Source organism: Musca domestica, unplaced genomic scaffold (assembly GCF_030504385.1).
Source record: "Musca domestica strain aabys unplaced genomic scaffold, Musca_domestica.polishedcontigs.V.1.1 22, whole genome shotgun sequence".
In the NCBI taxonomy this organism is placed as follows: Eukaryota; Metazoa; Arthropoda; class Insecta; order Diptera; family Muscidae; genus Musca; species Musca domestica.
The window spans coordinates 5,079,039-5,101,108 of NW_026712262.1; the positions used below are offsets into that span (position 1 = coordinate 5,079,039).

The window sequence follows — 22,070 nt, forward strand, 5'->3', positions numbered from 1 at the left end:
TCCGATTTGGTCTTTAATTTTCTCACATTCCTTATATGCATTCGAGAACAATAACATTTGCTACCAGATATCTTATGGAGCTCGAAAATACATTTGTTAAATTTTATCGAGATCGGCTAAGATATATCCAAGCTCCCATATATATTCTTAATCCGATTTCAGGTTTATTTTGCATATAATGGCTAATATCAGGCCAAATGGAGTGTATTTTGGGACGTATGTTTCCATTTGGTGGAACTCAGGTCCGATACATATTTTTTTTATATTATCCTTCTCGAAGTAATATCATGCAGCAATGTAGTGTAATATTAAAGATAGAAATGTCTCCTTCAAGTTTAATTAAAATCGATTCATAATTAAATATGCCTCCCACATATTTGTTCCCGCTGAAACCAAACTATAACTGCTCTAAAGCCTTATATTAATAGGTGGTATGATCTACTTCAAATAAATTATTTTGTTACGGGAGCTCTACTAATTATGCGTAGTGGTGTAGGGTATTATATAGTCAGCTGACCTCTTTGGCAAGTAAACACGATCATTTTGTTTGTTTACAAACTGCTGGACAACGAATGTCGAATCATCGAAGAAAACCAAATTCGGCAGTTCACAACTTTCGGCCAAGCGAAGCAACTCTTTAGCTCTTTTTCATGTAGTTTCTTTCTGTTGCGGTGTAAGTTCTTGCAATTTTTGGAATATCAATGGCTTTACCCTCATTTTTAAATATTTGCCGAATGGAATATTGCGATATTTTCAGCTCAAGAGCCATTTTTCGGTCACTGGATGCAGGTTTCGATCAAGTCACTTCTTTAATTTTCGAACCATTTCTGCTGATGTTCCTGTTTTTTTCCGTCCACTTACTTGACATCGGGCTACGCTACCGGTATCACGATAACGAGCGATGATACGAGACACAAAAGATTTATTCACATTTAAATGCTGGAGTACTCTAACGATAGCCACTTGTGGTTTTCCAGCCAAATATAAAGAAATCACACTATCACGCTTGAATTCCATCACGAATAACTTTTTTTCTGGGAAATTCTCACCAAATTGCTTTTGTACGCTTGTAAACAATATAATGAGCTGTCACTGGAACAATTTTAACAGCTGTCGGACGAGTGTCTTAGAAATGGCAGCAGTCTGAAGTTGATTGCAGTTTTTTAATCTCACCTGGTATGTGCAATATTTCAATCAAATCGTATACTCCCTTTAATTTCTATAAAATAATAGATTTTTATACCCTACACTACAAGGTGGTCAGGGTATTATGTCTTTGTACATTTGTTTGTAACAGGCAAAAGGAGACGAGGTAGACCCATAGTTTCTTTTGATGATCTGCATAGAATCGCACTCTGAGTCGATTTATGCATGTCCGTCCGTATGTCTGTCCGTCTGTCCATGTATTTTTGTAAACAAAGTACAGTTCGCATTTATTGCCCTATCCAGATGAAATTTTGCACAAATCATTTGTTTGGCCCAAGGACGAATTTAGATATAGCTCCCATATATATCTTCGTACAATTTGCCTTTTATTGTGCACGAAACGTGTAATATTAGCCAGAATAGTATGGAATTTTGCACCTTCAACTAAATTAATCCTGAAAATAAGCACGCCAAATTTGATCGAAAACGGTTCAGATATAGCTATAGATCCCACATATATTGTTCATCCGATTTGTTATTTTTGTCCTCCACAGCCGTAATATGCACTCTATAACAACAATATTTGGGGAAATATATAAAATACAGCTCAGATATACATTTGCTAAATTTTATCGAGATCGGTTCAGATTTGGATATAACTCCCATATATAACTTCGTCCGATTTACTTTTTATTGTGCACCAAACGTCTAATAATTGTCCTAATGTGATGAAATTTGGTACATACGACGAATTGAGTCTAGAAGCTAGTATGCCAAATTTGGTGAAGATCGGTTCAGATATAGCTATAGCTCCCATATATACTGTTCATCCGATTTGTTATATTTGTTACCCCCAGCCGTAATATGCACTCCGTAACAACGATATTCAGAGAAATATATCAAATACAGCTCAGAAATATCTTCAGATTTGGATATAGCTCCCATATGTATAAAATGGGCAATACAAGTCCGAATTTAAAAGATACAAATGCTTCGGCATATTTAGTCCATTGAACTTTAAATTATAATTATAATCATAGAGTGTATGATTGAATTCTCCCATAAAAACTTTTAATGGTCATGTGGAGCTCTATTGAAATAAGCAAAGTGGTGTAGGGTATCATAAAGTCGGCCCCGCCCGCAAGTATTATTATTTTGCCTTGCTTCTAGGATGATTGGAATTTAAAATGAGGTAGTCGATTTGCAATCAACTCATTCCTTGGTCTAGATCGTTTCCAAGCTAAAAGTTCGGTCAAAAAGACGATTTTTGACAACAACTTAACAATAAACTTAGTAGACCTTTCAACATTGTGATTTGCAATTCAAATTACATTTATATATTTTTCCAGCAAACTTAGTAGCCAGGTGGGCCTTCTGATCCACCTCGGTGATTTCTTTAAATCTTAAAAAAAGAAAAAACTAAAAACCTACACACTTTCTGAATTATTCAAGCAAAGTAAGCTTATATTCCAGGTTGGCTGTGAAAAACTTAAATTTTCAAAACAAACTTAATTTCGAATAAAAATTTCAAAATATTTGTAAATTTTCAAACATTCTCAAGATGACTAAATCGTGTGATTTGATTTTTGCCACATATTGTGAAACTGCGATATAAATTTTATTTCAATTGCTCGAGAATATTAGCGCATCGTTGAAAAATGCAAATAAACAAAACCCGAGGTGATTGCAATCTCCAGGAAGAACAATCGAACGTGTCTGTGAATAGATACAATTTGTTACAGAATCTATTTACATTGAGTTAATTTGCTTTTTAGAATTGGCTGGCTGTTTTAGGTAGGTTGTTGCTGTTGTTGTTGTTTCCATCTTATTTTGAACGATTTTTTTGTAATAATAATAAAAAAACCCCTACTTTTTTCAGTTCATAATTCTTCCGCATTAATAGACATTAATTTAGACAAATCGCCGAACGAAAACATCTTTCCGCAGACCAGGGACATGAATTGTTAGTTAACATGTTTATGTTAAATAGCCTCTAAATAGATCAACACATATGGATGTGTGTGTGTGTGTGCGATGTGTTGTCGTTATTATTGTTATTGGCTCGAAAAGGTGTTGCTTACATCAATGATGGAATTTGAAGGAATGTGAAAAATATTCAGGAATGCTCTAAGAAAATCCTATTTCCCCTGGGAATCGTGGTATGTATCAATCTTAGACTTGCAAGTTATTAATCTTATTTGCATGTTAGCACATTGGCATGGTTCTTTAAATATTCATTATTTAAAAGTTACGTCGACGAATTCTGGATTTTGATATAAATTTATACCATTTTGGCTAACTCGTTATGATTATTTTCGAAATTTTATATTGCATTAATAATATTGCTGTTGATTGGTTTCTGACAAACGGATAATTTGTAAGTGGCGCCCAACGAATTATGCGTCCAAAATTGATTTTTAGTGACAAGTTTGGCCCGTCGTAAAGTAAAATTAAGGGAATAGTAAGCCCGCTTTCCTTGTTCAAGAAATAATTCATTATTTCTTTATTATTATTGAATTTATGGAAAATAGCTACGTAAAACATCATTTCAGAAAAGAAGACAAATACATTTTACGTTATATTTCACCTGAAATACAAAATCTGTATTTAGAGTATCTATATCAACAAAATATGTGTATGTATCAATTTAGTGAAGAAACGCAAACAATTGCAAATAATTATTATTGAAAATTATTATTATTATTATTTTTTTTTTTTTGAAAATGTTAACCCTAGCGAGTCACCTAAAGGGTATTTTTGGTCCATTATTGTAAATATGGTTAAAAGCTTCCTTTAAATAGGTAATAGCAAGTCAAAGTATTTCACAAAATTATTTGTCTACTATAGATCATCAAGTCTACTAAGTTCTACCTAAACACCAGGAATTAATATATATTAAAAACACATTTTAGGGTTAAGGTCGTGCCTTGTGTGAGTTTGTGCAACAATCTCCAACAAATCGTAATTTTAGAAGGATGACATCAAAGGCCAAAAATATTTAATTTCACTATAAGTTACCAAAGAAAAGAAATATCTACTTCCAGTGTATACAGAATAAACCATGTATCTAGGTACAATTGTATTTCGAAATTTAGATTCTACAAGAGAAAATCATGTGTCTGTTTTTATGCCCACCACATACATAGTATGGAGGGTGTATTAAGTTTGTCATTCCGAATAATCAGTTTAGACCCAACAAAGTGTATATATTTTTGATAAACAAAAAAAAAACGTGTCAATACTGTTCCATTCTTTATCAGCGTAAAATTCTAAGTCGATTTTGCAATGTCCGTCCATCCATCTGAGGTAATCACGCTTGTGTCCAAACGGCATATGATAGGAAGCTAAAATTTTGCACAAAGTTGTATTTTGTCTACAGGCAAGAATATGAGCCGTATCGGCCCCCATATAAAGGTACCTCCCCATATTTGATATTCCGCCGGTTTTAGACACACTCTCTAGCGGGTTCTACGGCCTGTGGCAGAATTTTGTCTACATAGATCCACTTTTTCGTATAGCCTCTATCCCAATATTCGGAATAGTTTAAAATTTATTATTAAGAGTTTGCAATGGGTTCTTCCTCATGTGGCACAACATTGCCTATATTATATATATTGTATGTGTACACCTTTGTCTATAGCCCCCATTTAAAGATACTACCCGATATTCGATATTTTGCGATTTTGGCCACACTCTCTAACGGAAAGGTTTAAAATTTCGTATTTATAGTTTATAATATATTCTAGCTGCTGTGGCAGAAAATTGCCAATTAGGTTCATGTTTTCCTATAGCCCCCATATTCGGTTCATTGTTTAGTCTCAGTTTCTAGCGGAATAGCTTAAAGTTTGGCATTTATAGCTCATAGATCTTCTTCAGAACATTCAGGCATGTCACAGAAGTTTTACGAAATCGATTTATTCCACCTTTTCCAAATCGTTACGATTTGCTTTTGCTTCTTCAGCACTCGTACGTTTTGAATAATCCGGAAAAAAAAATCATTTCACATTTTTGAAATAAAAATATGGTAACTCCATGAAAAAAAAAGTCGTAAACAAATTATTGACAATTAAAAAAGGAGTTTAAATTGTTTTTTATAATATAAACACCAAAAGTAAATACTTGCTGTAATGGATGAAGAAAAAAATCAGCGGTCTACTGAAAAAATTCGTCGCCGGACATTGAGGAACGCATCAGATCCTTTATCTCACTCAAATGCAGAGTAAGGATCCACCAGCAATGAGTTATTTTCAAATTTATTTTAATAATAATTTATTTCTACAGATTTATAACTTATTATCGGCTAAATAAAGAAGGTTTTTGGCTACGGGTGCATTTCAAGGAGTTATAGGTAGAGATGTGGAGCTAAGCCTTGGGAGAAGTACAGTTTCTACAATTATGTGGAGAGTTATTAATGCAATTGAAGCTGAAATTTGTCCACATTGGATCAAATTAAGAATGTCTTCCGAAGAAAAAAGAAAGTCGAAATTGTACTTTTGCTCGATTGACTGAAGCGCTCTGTCTCAAACCAAACAATTAATTGTTTTTTTGTTTTTCACCTTCTTCTTCAACACATGTGGCAATAATTCAACAATACAAGTCTGCCGTTCATTTCTGCATATTTTTTTGCGTTTTCATCATGGATTAGAAAAATAATAGATTTTTTGTAAAATAAATTCCAAAAACATGTTCATTCTAAGAGAATTTGGTTAATACAATATTTTCTGTTAAATGTATGTGTCTTCTGTTTATTTTTTACGTTAAAATCACTAAACATTTCAATTTCACCCTGCTTTTTGAAAGTGATATCAAAACGCAAAATTTTTGCGTTTTCCGTTTTTTAGAGAAGCTAAAACCGTTTTCGTTTTCACTCTTGAACGATTTTACATTCTGTGACATGCCTGATTGTCTATACAAGACCAATTTCTCTCTCAATATAATTTTACCTCCCGATATTCGGAATTTTGAAGATTTTAGCCACAATATCTAAAAGGATATTTTTTAATTCAGTATTTTGAGTTTATAACGGTTTCTAACTTATGTGACACAATATTGTCTATATAAGTCCACATACTTCCCGATATTCGGTATTTTGGCGATTCTAGCCACATTTTCTAAGGGAATTACGTTAGATTCAGCATTTGGATTCCGGCATGGTGTATTCTGCTTGTATTAAGCAATTTCTATATAATTCAAGATATTTCAATAGCCCACCGATACTCGGAAAATTGATGATTGTAGCCAACTTTAGTACATTCTTTTTGAAATTTTGGATTCGAGTGAGGCGTCTTATTAGGAATATTGAATCCTTCCGAGTACTGGAATTTCGGCATTTACAGACATATTTTCATGTAAGTGAAGAAACTGTCAAAGGATGGGTTTAAAAAAATATATATGAAAAAGAGAGGCACTTTTCAAAACGCGGATACACGTGTATTTTATATTCACTCCTTGGTATACCTCCCTTATAAAGGTAGCTCCAAATTTGGCGTATTTTTAAGGTTAAACTAACATCTTGAATCATAAAAAATAATTCCATTTCACCTGCTTTGGATTGGCAAATGCTGTTTTAAACGTAAGCAAGTTAAAAATATCTGTTGGTTTACCCGATAGATGTATACCCTCAGCCTCTGTGCGTTTATTTAAATATATTTTGACTTGTGGTGGTGGTTCCAAAGGAGTGAGCCAATGTTGTCTATACCGAAACTGACCTGATATAAATGTGCCAGAAATGTGCATGAGGTACCAGATATAGTGGACCGAAGTATTCTACTTAATCTTAAATTTAAGAACATTTTTGGATTGAGCATCAAACATTTATTTCCAAGTTTTTGCAAATAAAAATAAAAACTTTTGTGGGAGAGGTACCAGGAGGAGTGAGCCGATGACATCTATATTCACATTAGATCGCAGGTTACCAAGTTTTAAAAGAATCGCTAACTTGTTTCGCAAATTATAAGAGATATAAGTATTGAAAATTAACACCCTCTGTGGGGAAGATATCTTTCATCTTCACACCAAGTATTGTGTTAGTGAAAATATTGGGATATGTCAAGTTCGAAAATAATCGGATGCTCATTTCGAGTTTTATGACCTTCGTAGTTATTACAAATTTTGATCCCTATGTGGGGGAGGTATCAGAAGAAGTGGTCCCATATATTTAATTTTGACAGCAGATCTTGTTGTAGTAAAAATAATGGGATGTGTAAAATATGAAAAGAACGTATCATGAACTTCATGGATATTCAATATTTTGACCCTTTGTGTGGAAGGCACCAGGCCGGTATTTTCCATCCTCACAACAGACCTTGGGTTAATAAAAATTTTGTTAATAACAATTTTGTGATGTGTGTAATCGGACTCTTACGACACATTTTAGTAGATTTATAATTATTCAAACTTTTTTGTGGGAGGTACTTGATAGAGTTCACCGATATTATCCATTTTCGCCTGTCTAGCACTGATGCAAAAATTAGAATTTGCAAAGTTGGATCAAAATCGGATTATTCTTTTTCTTTCTGTACCGCAAATTTATTTTATTATTATTATTATTATTATTATTATTATTATTATTATTATTATTATTATTATTATTATTATTATTATTATTATTATTATTATTATTATTATTATTATTATTATTATTATTATTATTATTATTATTATTATTATTATTATTATTATTATTATTATTATTATTATTATTATTATTATTATTATTATTATTATTATTATTATTATGATTATTATTATTATTATTATTATTATTATTATTATTATTATTATTATTATTATTATTATTTATTTATTTATTTTTTTTTTTTTTTGGAAAATTTTGAAAATTTGTGAGGGGGGGTACCAGAATGAGTGGGCAGATATTGCCCATCCCCAAACTCCATATATCCAGAAACGGATTTGATCCAAAGAGACCTAGGGTCTAAAACCGGGAGGAACCGTTAAATGTGGGCTATACGAAGACGTGGACATACATAGGCAGTTTTCTGTCATATTTTCCAAATACGAAATTTGAAACTATTCCAATGAATAATGCCGCTAAAATAAAAATACCGAATATCGGGAGGTATCGTTATATGGGGCTATACGAAAACGTGGACCGACATGGCCCATTCAAAAACTTAACCTGCCTACCATCAAAACACACATGTACGCAAAATTTTACCCTTCTATTCGTTCCAAAGATAGCGGGATTATAACAGACGGACATCGTTAACTCGACGTTGAATTTTTAAATGGACACATGCTGAAATGCTGAAATACCATAATTTGAAATCGACAAAGCTGGGTTTAGGTAGATGTTAAAAATTTCCATCTCCCTTGACTGTATGAAACTCAATTAGATTTTTCTTCATTCCAAAATTGTGTTACCCCCTTTAGCCCAAAAGTCAATATTTTTTCCAAATCTAATTCAATTCATTTGCCACAAAGGTGTTAATCACAAGACAAATGAAACGATAGGGGATGACCTCTACACACACACAACTACTGTAGTCGAACTAATTTGAAATCATAATAGCAATATTCTCAATACAAAATATTCCACTACTCGAAAAGCAATAAGAAATAGAAACACATTTTAAAAAATAATAATAAAATTTAATTACAATTAAACAAATACCAGATGAGAGGCTATTTGGAAATGCAAACAAAACAAAAGTATATTTCATTATTTATGACAAATAAATAAATATTACGGCCCGGCCATTGTTCGTGCACTTGTTGTTTGTCAGGTTATTATAACTGTTGTTGTTGATGTTGTTTTTGAAAAGTAACACCTCCACCACCCGCAACCACGTGAGGTTCGCATAGGTGTGTGTGCGTATAGTATTTGAGCGGGAGCGAGCTCGTCTCTGCTTGAATCAATCATTCTAATTTACTGAAATGAAATGAAATGAAATGCTCTCGAAACTGTTCAAGAACGCAATAAAATGGAATTTCACAAAATTTCAAATATTCCTACTCCTCCTCCGCCGCCACGTAAAAAAGGAAACGAAACACAAAAGAACAAACAAATTTGTTTATCACTTGTAGTGATAAGATAATAACAATACGCAGCAGCAACAATAACAATAGCAACAACCGAAAGCTATGCGATGTTTGTTGACGTTCATATTTGGTTAATCATCATACCCTCCAAAAAAAAAAAAAAAAAAAAAAAAAAAAAAAAAACAAAATAAAACAATAAAAACATCAAATGACTACGTAATAAATTTACGTCACGAGACCCACAAGAAAACGTATTAGTATTTGAATATTTTTTGGACAAATACATATATACACATACATATATTTTAATACAGATAGTACTCATGAAGTACTGCGTTCTAAACACACCCATACCCACACACCCGCAATAGAACTGAGATGAAATACATTTTTATTTGAAAAATTATTAAAATATAAAACACAAAATATAAACACCTGATCTGTGTATTTTAACCCACATATTTAAATATATACATATATATTATGATAACAATTATGTACTCTTCTTATCCATTCATGCAACGCAATAAATATTGGCTTCATGATGATGTTGCCATGAGCCGACATGACAACAACAAAAACAATTAAAATACCAACGCTAGTGATGTGACGTTTTAGAAGTGTCCAACAAATACTCAAACACACACACACACACATATGTGTATAAAACTTTGACCTTGAACAGGAATAAATACATGCCGTCAGTGTCATGCCTAAATGTTCCATACGCTATTTATTTGTTTTGTGGAAAAATCCGCAGTTTAAAGTTTGCAACGCAATTGCTGACTGGGAAAGATATTTGACTAGAACTGGAAAGAAATATGTTTAATTTTTTCCGACGCACATCTCTTGGAATAAAGAAGTCGCTGAGAATTTTAAAAGCAGTGTTTTTAATTACTTATACAATTACACTTTTGGCAAAATTGCGTTTTAAATGGAACTAATGGAAATAAAATTGTTTCTCATACTTGAGTGATTGGAAACTTATTTTCCAAAGTAATAACAAGTAAAAAAGTATCAGTCGGCATTGCCGACAGATATATACCTTCAGCCCGATTATTTAAATATAATTTGACTATTGTTACAATTATTCAAACGTTTGACTCTCCATGGAGCAGGTTCCGAAGGAATTGGCCAATATTGTCCACTTCGTATCGGACCCAAAAATATGATATAAATATATACCGATATTCCTGGTATGGATCATATCGACTCACTCCTTCACTTTATATGAGATATGTAATAATTTTTGGAAAATGTTAAAATGTGCGTGATGTACAAGATAGGCTCTACCGAAATATTCCACTTTTGTATTTCATCTGATACAAATAAAAAATATTGAGCGAAATATTGGGCAAAATTACAAGAAAGGATATTTATGTCCAATTTTATACGAAATCATAAATACCGATTAATTTTATATTCATATCAGACTTCTTATTGAGAGAAATATTTGGCCATAGCAAGTAGTAGAGAATTGCTAAATTGTTTCGAAAGTTATGGCAGATAAAATTATTGAAAATTGTGACCCTTTGTGGGTGAGGTACCAAAAGGAGTTCGCAGATATATATCAACTTCGATCTATAACACCTTACAACAGATCTTGTGTTGATAGAAATATTGAGATGTGCCAAGTCTAAATGGAATCGGATCTTAATTTGGCGTTTCATGAGCTTCATGGGTATTCAAAATTTTGACACTTTGTGGGGGATGTACAAGAAGGAGTGACCGATACATCCCATGTTAACACCAGATCTTACATCACATTTTATAAGAGTTATAATTATTCAAAATGTTGACCCTTTGTGTGGGAGGTACTTGGTGGAGTGGACCGATACCGTCCATTTTCGCACCCGACCTAGCACTGACGCAAATATTAGGATTTGCACAGTTAGAAATCGTTTCTCTTTCTGTGCAAAAAATATATTTGATATATATTTTTTTGAAAATTTCGATCTTTTGTGGGGGATGTACCAAAAGAAGTGGAACGATGTGTTCCCTCCTAAAACCAAACCTTATGTTAATAAAAATATTGGGATATGTGAAATTTGAAGACAATCGGACTCCTACATTACATTTTATAAGAGTTGTAATTATTCAAAATTTTGACCTTTTGTGGGGGATAATTGATGGAGTAGACCGATATTGTCCATTTTCGCACCTGATCTAGAACTGATACAAATATTAGGATTTGCAAAGTTCGAGCAAAATGGGATTATTACTTCTCTTTTTGTGCAGAAAATATGTTTTTGTATATTTCGACCTTTTGTGGGGGAGGTGCCAGAAGGAGTAGACCGATGCATTCCCTCCTAACACCAGACCTTATGTTAATAAAAATATTGGGATGTGTGAAATTTTGAAGACTATCGGACTGTTACATCACATTTTATAAGAGCTTTAATTATTCCAAATGTTGACCCTTTATGGGGGAGGTCCCTGATGGAGTGGACCGATATTGTCCATTTTTTGGCATCTGACCTGGCACTGACGCAAATATTAGGATTTGCAAAGTTCAAGCAAGCCCGGATTATTGCTTCTCTTTCTGTGCAATTTTTTTTTATTTCGCTTTTGTGTGTGGGAGGTAGCAGAAGGAGTGTACCGATATATTCCATCTTAACACCTGACCTTGGGTTGATATAAATATTGGGATGTGTGAAATTTCAAGACAATCGGACACTTACATCACCTTTTATGAGAGTTGTAATTATTCAAAATGTTGACCTTTTGTGGGGGAGGTACTTGATGAAGGTGACCGTAATGTCTATTTTCACACCTGACCTAGCACTGACGTAAATATTAGGATTTGCAAAGTTGGAGCAAAATCTTATTATTATTTCTCTTTCTGTGCAAAAAATATATATTTTTTGAAAATTTCGACCTTTTGCGGGGGAGGTACCAGAAGGAGTGGACCGATATTGCTCGTATCCGAACTCGATCTAAGTTTGACAAAATTATTACGATGTACCAAGTTTGAACCAAATCGGATACACCCTTCGAGAGTTATCGTGCGAACCAACCATTCAGACAGACGGACGGACAGACATTGCTAGATCGACTAAAAATGTTCTGAAACGGATTTGATACAAAGAGACCTATATTTTGAAATATCTATCCAAAGTATTGCAAACTGAATATGGATTCCATTGGATCGAAAATTGATTTTGTTGAACAATTCGGAATTAAATTTGTAACTTGAAAGTCTCAAGTTTTTTGATAAATTAATATACCATACATGTGTATCAACAGCTATAGATTTCAAACTTGAATGTATGGTCACAAAAGTTCCTCCTTTAAAAATGTAAACACTGACGCTTAATTTCTACCTAAAATTGTCCATTGTTTTGTGTGCGAATTAATTGTAGGTCACACAAAATAACTCTATTTTGTTCGGTTAAACGAACAAATTTGCTGAGTTTGCGTGTTTTTTTTTTCGCTGATTCAATTTAAACATTTTTAGTTTTGAGTAATTCGATTTCAAAAAACAAAACAAAAATACACGCAAGCTGTTAGTTGTCGTTTCTATTTTCATTTATTATTATTTCGATGAACTCCTTGAATATTTCCATTGTGTTTTTGCGCACAGCTTGTTCGTCGTAGCAGTTCTTTCGGCGCTTCAATTTTCAAAACAATCGAAATTTAATGAATCATTTATCGAAACGATGCAAAATGTGTATTTTTTGGGGGGAGTTTTTTTTGTTTGTTTTCTAGTCACAATGATTGATAAGAACCTTCGTAGTGGCATTAAGATAATGGCCGTTGGAGATAATTAATTCCAATCAAACCTTTATATTTTGTATGTCAACACGCATGGTGTGTATTATATACATGACATTTGGTTTACTATTTCAATAATTGTTGCATTTGTTGTACCCGGAGGAATTGAATAGCTAATGGATGACAAGAACTAAAAATGCTTGAAAATGACATTAAGTTGTTAATTTGTATGATTTTGAAGTGCAAACAAGCTCCGACATATAGTGTAGCAGTTGGGGTGACAGCATATGACAACACAAGAACATTTCTTATACCCTCAGCCATATGGCTAAAGATGGTATATATCATTTGATCCGGCCAAAACGTTCCTCATGGAAATGTCGGTTTTAGACCCTTTAGTCCAAAGAGACTCAGGACTCGTTTCAGGACATTTGTAGTCTACCTAGGCGTGTCCTTCCGTTCGCCCCTCTGTATGGCTGGAGTGGTATCCGATTGGATTCACACTTCTCACATCGTTACTTAGATTTAGTTGGGAGATGGGCTATATCTCCCCCACAAAAGATCAACATTTATAAACCTTATAGAACATGAGAGGATCATCGAATGTTGTGCAAACTTTGAAAATCTCAATATTTTTATAAGTGCTCCGTAAGGTACGAAAGTGGACAATATCGATTCAAACCTTCAAGTACCTCCCGTACAAGGGGTAAAAAATTGTAATAATTATAAGTATTATAAAATATGAAGTAGGAGTCCGATTGTCTTCATATTTCATACAACTCATTATTTTTTACCAATTCAGGATCTGGTATAAAAAAGTGCTGGAACGGGCTACTCCTTCTGGTACCTCCTCTAAAACAGGTCAACATTTTAAATAACTATGAAGCACTTGAATCGCAAAATAAGCATTCGATTCCATTTATACTCGGCACATCGCAATTTCACTATCAACGCAAGATGTGATTTGGAGATAGTATATATCGAACCCCTAATTCTGGTACCTCTCCCACAATGGGTTAAAATTTGGAATAGTAATATCTCTCATAAAATGCATCCGATACTCTTAAAATTTCACACTCCCATTACTTTTACTAACGCAAAATATGTGAATCAATATCGGTGCACCCCTTGTGGAGGTACCACACAAAGGTTCACAATTTTCAATACTTATATTGCTCTAACTTGCCAAACAAGTCAGCGATTCTGGTATATCTAAATATTTCTCTCACCCAAAGATCTGATGTGGAAAATGAAATTTATCGGAGATGAAGTGATAAATATTTAGATATAACAAATTGTAAAATATCGCTGACTTGTTTCGCAAGTTATGACAGAAAAAAATATTGAAAATTGTGATCCTTTGTGGGTCATCTTCACAACAGATCTTGCGTCACCAAAAATGTTTGTATGTGTGAAATTTAAAAAGAGAGTTGGTTATTCAAAACTTTGAACCTTTGTGAGGGAGGTACCAGAAGGAATGGACCGATATATTCCATCTTACACCAGACTTTGGGTTAATAAAAATATATTATGAATTTAAAGACAATCGGGCACATACATCACATTTTATAAAAGTTAAAATTATTTTTTTTTTTGTCCATTTATTGTCCATTTCGCACCAGACCTAGCACTGATGCAAATATTAGGATATGCAAAGTGGGAGCAAAATTGGATTATCGTTTCTCTTTCTGTGCAAAAAATATATTTTTGAAAATTTAGACCATTTGTGGGGGAGGTAGTAGAAGGAGTGGACCGATATTGCCCATCTCCGAACTCGATCTAAGATTGACAAAAATATTACGATGTACCTAGTTTGAACCAAATCAGACACTCCCTTCGAGAGTTATCGTGCGCATCAGCCAGCCAACCAGTATTATAATTTCTCCTTCTGTGCAGTAAAACATTTTTTGATAAGTTCGACTTTTTGGAAGGAACGGACCAATATTGCCCATAGAACTCGACAATAATATCACGACCCAATCGGATACACTCTTCGAGAGTTATAGTGTGCACCAGACAGACTGACGGATGGAAATCGATCGAGACGGATTTTGCCCAAAACGATCTAGGTTCTAAAACTGAAGCATTCTGAAGTTGGTTGCAGTTTTTTCATCTCACCCTGTAGTTATGTCCGACCGTCTACGAAAATCACTGTAGCTTCCGTGCGAAATGAAGTAGGTTGATAAGATTTTACTCAGATGTGTGTTAGGTCTGCAGGATTTTTTTTTTGGTATAGCCCCCATATAATTGAGCCGACAGATATAAGGTTTTTTGGCTCACAATTTTAACCCAAAAGATCTGTTAATGTAGGTCTAAGCTTTGGTACAGACCCCAAATAACTGTACCTCCAGATATTCGGTATTTTGAAGATTTGTGTCACACTTCTCACCGGCAATGTTTCAAATTTGGAATTTGAAGTTCAAAAAGAAAAAAATTGCATATGCAGGACCAGGGGCTGGATTCTTGTTCTACGAAAATATGAAATGAAAAATATTTCCTTTACAAAATGTTTCCAGGTCTTCGTATAGCCCCCATATAACGGTACCCACCTATATAAGATATTGTGATGGTTTCAGCTACATTAATCACCAGATTGTGTACTACAGTCAATGACAAAAAAGTGAATATGCATTTCCAGATCTTCGTATAGCTCCCATACAGCAGTACCTCCTTATATTCGAGTTTTCGATGATTTCGATAATTTGGGTAATGGCATATGACAAAAATTTCATATACAGGTCCGCGTCTTCGTATAGGCCTTAATATAACGGTAACTGCAGCATTTTTTTTCTAAAATTTTCAAATACCTTCCAAATGTTGGAGGGTATTCAAGGTTTGGCCCATTGTTACGCCTGTTGTATGGTTTGTGGCACCGTCTGTTGCAAACACATGCTAAGTTCTTTATTTTGGGCAAAAAACGTGGGATATTATCTCACGGTTGCGCTCACCATTCACAGTTTCGTTACGATTCACAGCATTTTTGAGGAAGCACGGTCCAATAATGCCATCATAAATTGCACCGATCTTTAACTTTTTCTGGATGCTTTGACAATGCTTCTGGCGGATCTGCACCCCAAAATAGACAATTCTGCTTATTTACGTACCCATTGAGCCAAAAGTGAGCATGGTCGCTGAACACAATTTTTTTCCATTTTTTAATTTTCCCAAAAGAGCGCTTTTTTGATAAATTAATTCCATTTTAGTTTATATGACGATTCATGGTTATATTATGAAGATTTTCGACAGTGAAACAAAACTCGAAACAAGCTGAGCTATTTAAACTAGTGTTGCCTAAAATATAATCGGTATGTTTCCATAGAAAATTAAAAATACTTTCAACGACCACAAAGATGAGGATTTAAGAACTTGTATAAACGATTCCTTATGAGCAAAAAGACTACCACCATCCATTTAATATTAGTTATTCCCAAGTGTTGCAAATAATCCTCCCGTTGACATAATAAAGCCTAAACACACCAATCATGAGCCTCAAGAAATTCATCGAAAAAATGCAAATAAGTTTCTTTGAAAGTTTTCCAAATTATTTTTTTTTCTCAGAGACACGTTCTATCCTCTTCCTACATTCCATTGTGTGAGAATATCGAAAAATTTCCATTCAAAAAAAAAAAAAAACAAGAACAGCCAAACAACAGAACGAAAACAAAACATTGACATTGCAGTAATCTCATTGCCTGTAATTAGCTTTAGTTTTTTTTATTTTATCTTCACAAACGATTTTGTTACAACATTTCACGTGTTCCTCATTACGTGTGTTTTTGTCGGTATTTTGTTTTCACCTGATTTCCCCCTCCCCTCCCCACAAAAATCTTCCCATGCCTTCGTACGGGTGTGTTGTCATATTAACGTAATGTTCTTTATTGTTGTGGTTTTCATTTGAAGAGAGAGAGAGAGAGTGAAATAGGGGGAGAGAGGTGTAGGGACTGTGAGAAATATTTCAATATCATCTGTTAACAGAAAAAAATAAGAAAAATGACATCTAATTTTTTTGATGCAATTGTGACATTAAGTGGTGGATGTGTATCTAGAGGATGTTGTTGTTCATTTGTTTATTGGCCGTATTACGTTGACAAACAACAAAAATTGCGTGTCTAATTCTAAATGTGTTTATCGCAAAAAAATATTAGATAACTTTATGGAGGAATATAATTAATAATGGCTAGAATAGGTAACTTGTAATTAATCAATCAAAAATAAGTCAAAACGACCGGGATGAATATGTGATACCCTTTTAACTAAAGTGCGTATTATGTCTTCAGAGCGGTTAAGCTATAAAATCGAATGGAACTAATATATGGGGGCTACATCTTAATCTGAATCGATTTCCGGTGGAGGTTTTGTTTTGCTGCTACAGGTGACATCACGTAACAAATATTATTGTTGTAGAGGCATACCCCCTTTGACTTTGAGAAATTCATAAATTAGAGGATGCGAGAGCTATATCTAAATCTTAACATATTTCGACAAAATTTGTTGAATGGAAAATGTGCCAAAAAAGTAAAAAAAAATACTTAAAGTCGGAGCATTATAGAGGAACTACACCAAAAGTTAAACCCACATTACCACATTTAAACCAACGACTCTCCAAAACTCTCTATAATTTTTCAAAGCTCGATGTTAAATTATTTGTGTTCCTTTGCATTTGGCCAAGGGTAAAAGGGCCTTAATAAAGTTCGGCTTAAGAGCCCGACACCTTTTTCAGGGTTTGATATAGAAACTAGTGTTCGAAAATAAACTGTACCGTAGTGTTCTGTACCGTTCCGAGGTGGAGTGGTACACTAAGATAATGTACCCTACTGGAGAACAACCCTTAAAAAATATTTTAGTGATACTGTACCGGAACACAACGAAAATCGTACTGTACCGCAGTCTGAGCACTAAAAAACGTAGTGTACCGCATTCGGAGCACTACAAAATCGTAGTGTACCACATGGCGGAATATTAAAAAATAATGTACCGGTAGTGTACCACATATGTGTTATTTACGATTTGTGAGAAAAATTAGATTTGCATGTTTTTGACAATGCAAAAATTACTAATACAATTCAATATTATGAAAATAAAAGCTGAATTTATTTTATTTGTCATGTATGATTAGATTGGTTGCGAAATTCAATAAAGCAGAAAAATATGGGAAAAGGTAGAAAGAATAAAAAAGGGCCAAATCTGAAGTGATAATAATTCGTATTTAACCATTGAAAATTGAAATTTTTAATTTTCCGCGAAAAGTGGTTACGTTGTAATGAATTTTTATGCAAATAATTTACCTGTTATTTTGTGGTACTGAAAAATCAATGAATGTATGTATGTGTAAAGAACTAAATATTTTACAAAGTATGGCTGAGGGTTTAATATTAGTGTTAAGATTTAGATTTTTTATGTGGTGCATGTGGTACATTACGATTTTTTAATGCTTCGATTGCGGAATACAACGTCTTTTTCAGTGCTCCGACTCCGGTACACTACGATTTTTTAGTGTTCCGACTGCGGTACACTACTTTTTTTAGCGCCCCGACTGCGGTACACTACGATTGTCGTTGTGTTCCGGTACAGTATCACTAAAATGTTTTTTACCGGTACACTACCCCTAAAATTATTTTAGTGATACTGTACCGGTACGGTACACTATGTTTGTGTACTGTTTATTTTCGAACGCTGATAGAAACTGAGTACAATCAAATCGACTTGCAATTTTCCATATCAAAAACTGTCTATCGGGCAGTGAAATTATAAGAACATTTGAAGTGAATTCGGAAAAAGTGCCAAAACTGGTGATAGATTACAACCGATATCGGATTAATTGTGCACTAAAGGCCAATATCAGTCCAAATGATCTGAATTTTGGTAAATCCGACCGTACTCAGTCTAGAAGCAAGTACATCAAATTCGATTCAGATATACCTATAGGTCCGATACATATGTTTCATCCGATTTAGGGTTTTAAGTCCCTCACATGTGTAATATGTACTCCACAACAATTATATTTGATACCGAACATAAGACACAGCTCAGAAATACCTCTGCCAAATTTTATCTAGATCGGTTCAGATTTTATGTACCTTCGATATACATCTTTATCCGATTTTACGGATATCAGATTGTTGAAACTCGGTTCGGTATATCTATTGCTCCAACAAATACAATAATACAATTCTTATCGAAGTCATATCATGCGTCTTTGATCATATTTGGTATTAGAAGTACAAAAGCCTCCGTCAAATTTGTTGAAAATCGATTCAGTGTTGGATATAGTTCCCAAATTGTGACTACTTCAAAACCATGATACGCATTCAAATAAGGTTCATAGTTGATATGATCAACATCACATATATTATCAACAAAAACTTTTTGTCACGGGAGCTCTACTAAATACGCATAGTGGTAAAAGGTATCATATAGTCGGCACGCGTTTGTATTGGTGGCGTTTGGGTAAAATTTACACTTTTGATTTATTCTGCGGCCTATAGTATATTTTTATGATAAATAATATATGTAGAATATGTCGACTTACTACGATCCTTTTGAATCGAGTTTTAATCATACTTTGACCAATGTACCTCTTTGGTGATGGTGGACCTGCATAAGTACGTTTTGGCTATAGGCTGAAGTACCCATTACGAACCTTATATACGAAATTTGAAACAATTCCTATCTATAAAGTCGCTAATATCATAAACATACCAAATAATTCGTATATGGGGCTTTTATGAAAACGTGGACCGACATTGCCCATTTACGAATTTAACCTGCATACTGTCAAAATACACATTTGTGCTACATTTTAGCCTTCTATCTCAATTCGTTCCAAAGATTTAGAGATTACCACAGGCAGACGTTCCTCATCGAAATAACGGACTTAGACCCTAGGTCTCTTAGAACAAATCCGTTTCAGGACATTTGAAGCCGATTTGGGGGTATCCGTCCGTCCGCCTACCTGGCTGGCTGGTGCATATGATAACTCTCGAAGGAAGCATCCAAACTTGGTACATCGCAATATTATTATCAAACTAAAATCGAGTTCGGAGATGGCCACTATCGGTCCACTTCTTCTGGTAGCTCCCAAAAGGTCAAAATTTTCAAAAAAAAAAAAATACTTTATAGCACAGAAATATAACGGATAATTCAATTATGCTCCACCTTTGCAAATCCATGTACCTCCCACACAAAGGGTAAAAGATTTGAATAATCATAACTCTTACGCATGCCAATATTTTTTCAACACAAAAGCGACAGATACTTTTTAACTTGTTTAACCATATTTTGAAAAAAGAACCAAAAAGACGGCTTTGTTGACTCGTTTGATGGTTAAAATTCTCGACCTCTGTAGTTCTCGTAATGTAATCAAGACTAAGGGTATAAACATTAAAATCTAACAATTAATTTTTCTTTAAATTCTTTAAATATAACGTAGGCTAGGGCGGCTCGAACATTAAATAGCCTTCACGATTTGGGAGGAACTTGCGAAATGTAAAGAATGCCGCTTTATTTTTAGAAAAAATCCGAATTTGCATGTGAGGGACTTAAAACCCCCAAATCGGATGAAACATATATATGGGAGATAAAGCTACATCTGAACCGATTTTCACCAAATGTTATGTACTTGCTTCTAGACTGAATTCGGTTGGATAAGACAAAATCCACGTTATTTGGACTGACGGACCTATATGGCCCATTTTCAACAAAATTTTATCAACCTACTTCATTTCGTTCGAACATGCCTAAATCAACATAGAATCTTACGCTGATCAAGAATATATACACATGTGCGGTCTAAGCAACAAATGGAATGGCAAACTTAATATACCCTCCATATTATAGTGGAAGGTATAAAAATAATAAAAATTCAATTCAGAAAACATCGACCCATTGTCAAATAATGCCAAAGCGTGAAGAGATATATCGTCTCATCCAAATTTCGACATTTATCGACATCTCATTTAGATGGAATTTCCCATTTCATTCATTTACCAAAACACTCAACCGCATAAATTCACGCGAAAATACACCTTTCAAAATTCAATTAATTTCAAAATAAAAACTACAGCACATAAAAATTAATAAAAAAAAAACGGCGATAAACACATTTCATTCTGCCAGGTGAGGCGATATGAGGATGTAACGAAAGGAAATATTTTCAATGCGGTATTTTAATGATTTTAGGGACATTATTTACCGGAATTGTTTCAAAATTGGTGTTTGAAGTTCGTAATGAATACTATAGCCTAAGACAGAAAATTGTGTGTGCAGGTCCACGTCTTCGTATAGCGCAAATATAACGGTAACTCCCAATTTTCGGTATTTTGATGATTTTAGCGACATTATTTACAGGAATTGTTTCAAATTTTGTATTTGAAATTCGTAATAGATACTACAGCCTAAGACAGAAAATTTTTTGTGCAGGTCCACGTTTTATAACCCTCAGTGTACTTCCCTATATTCGGTATTTCGATGATTTTAGCTACATTATAAACAGATTTTTATCAAGTTTCGCATTTGAATATTGTAATAGTTTGTGACAAAAGTTGTCTATGCAGATCCACGTCGTCGTATAGACCCTAATATACGGCTGCATTCGGTATTTTTAAGATTGTAACAGAATTTTTAACGGTATTCTTAGTTCGGCCCGGCCTTGTTTTTAAAATATATTTTTTTTTATTTTTTTTAAGACATATTTTAGAAGGCTTATAGACTTTTCCTTTTAAAATAATACTCAAATTTTCGTAATTTTTGAAATAAGAATTCATGGCACTCTAATAAACATGCATACAGCAACACAAACTGGCATACATACAAACATACAGTGCGAACATATCAATTAATTAATTTTTATCTTTTCGCTGTGTTTTTCGTAAATAAACAACCTCAACATTGAAACAAAACAAAAAACGGAAAACAAATATTTCGCTAGAATTCAACAATTACTGGAAATACTTAAAAATGTTTTAAAAATAGCAACATTTCTCAACGAATTTTTCTTTTTATAAAAATAAAAAAACAAATCTCAAGTGTTTCCAAAAGATAAAATATTCACTTCTCTCCTTTTGAGTTATTTTTATTTTCGTTACAATCTCTTCTAAAAATAACTCTAAAAAAACTGCACTGTTTGGTGAAAAACTAACAGCAACACCAATGAATGATAATGAATGAAACTACCCTCTCGAAACTATTTAAAATATCTGTCGATATTTAAA

General features: G+C 33.6%; 1 long non-coding RNA gene across 3 annotated transcripts in view; it reads left to right on the top strand.

Moving 5' to 3' along the window:
• The first annotated feature begins 2,620 nt into the window (after window positions 1–2,620).
• Window positions 2,621–22,070, top strand: part of LOC109612909 (uncharacterized) — a 56,721-nt gene continuing 37,271 nt past the window's right edge. For 2 of the 3 annotated variants that reach the window (XR_009342293.1, XR_002194731.2), the window contains exons 1-2: window positions 2,621–2,940; window positions 3,026–3,305. This is a non-coding gene — a long non-coding RNA (uncharacterized LOC109612909). Of the gene's footprint in view, window positions 2,941–3,025; window positions 3,309–22,070 lie in introns of those variants that run through there. The other variant, XR_002194730.2, reaches the window with a different exon arrangement.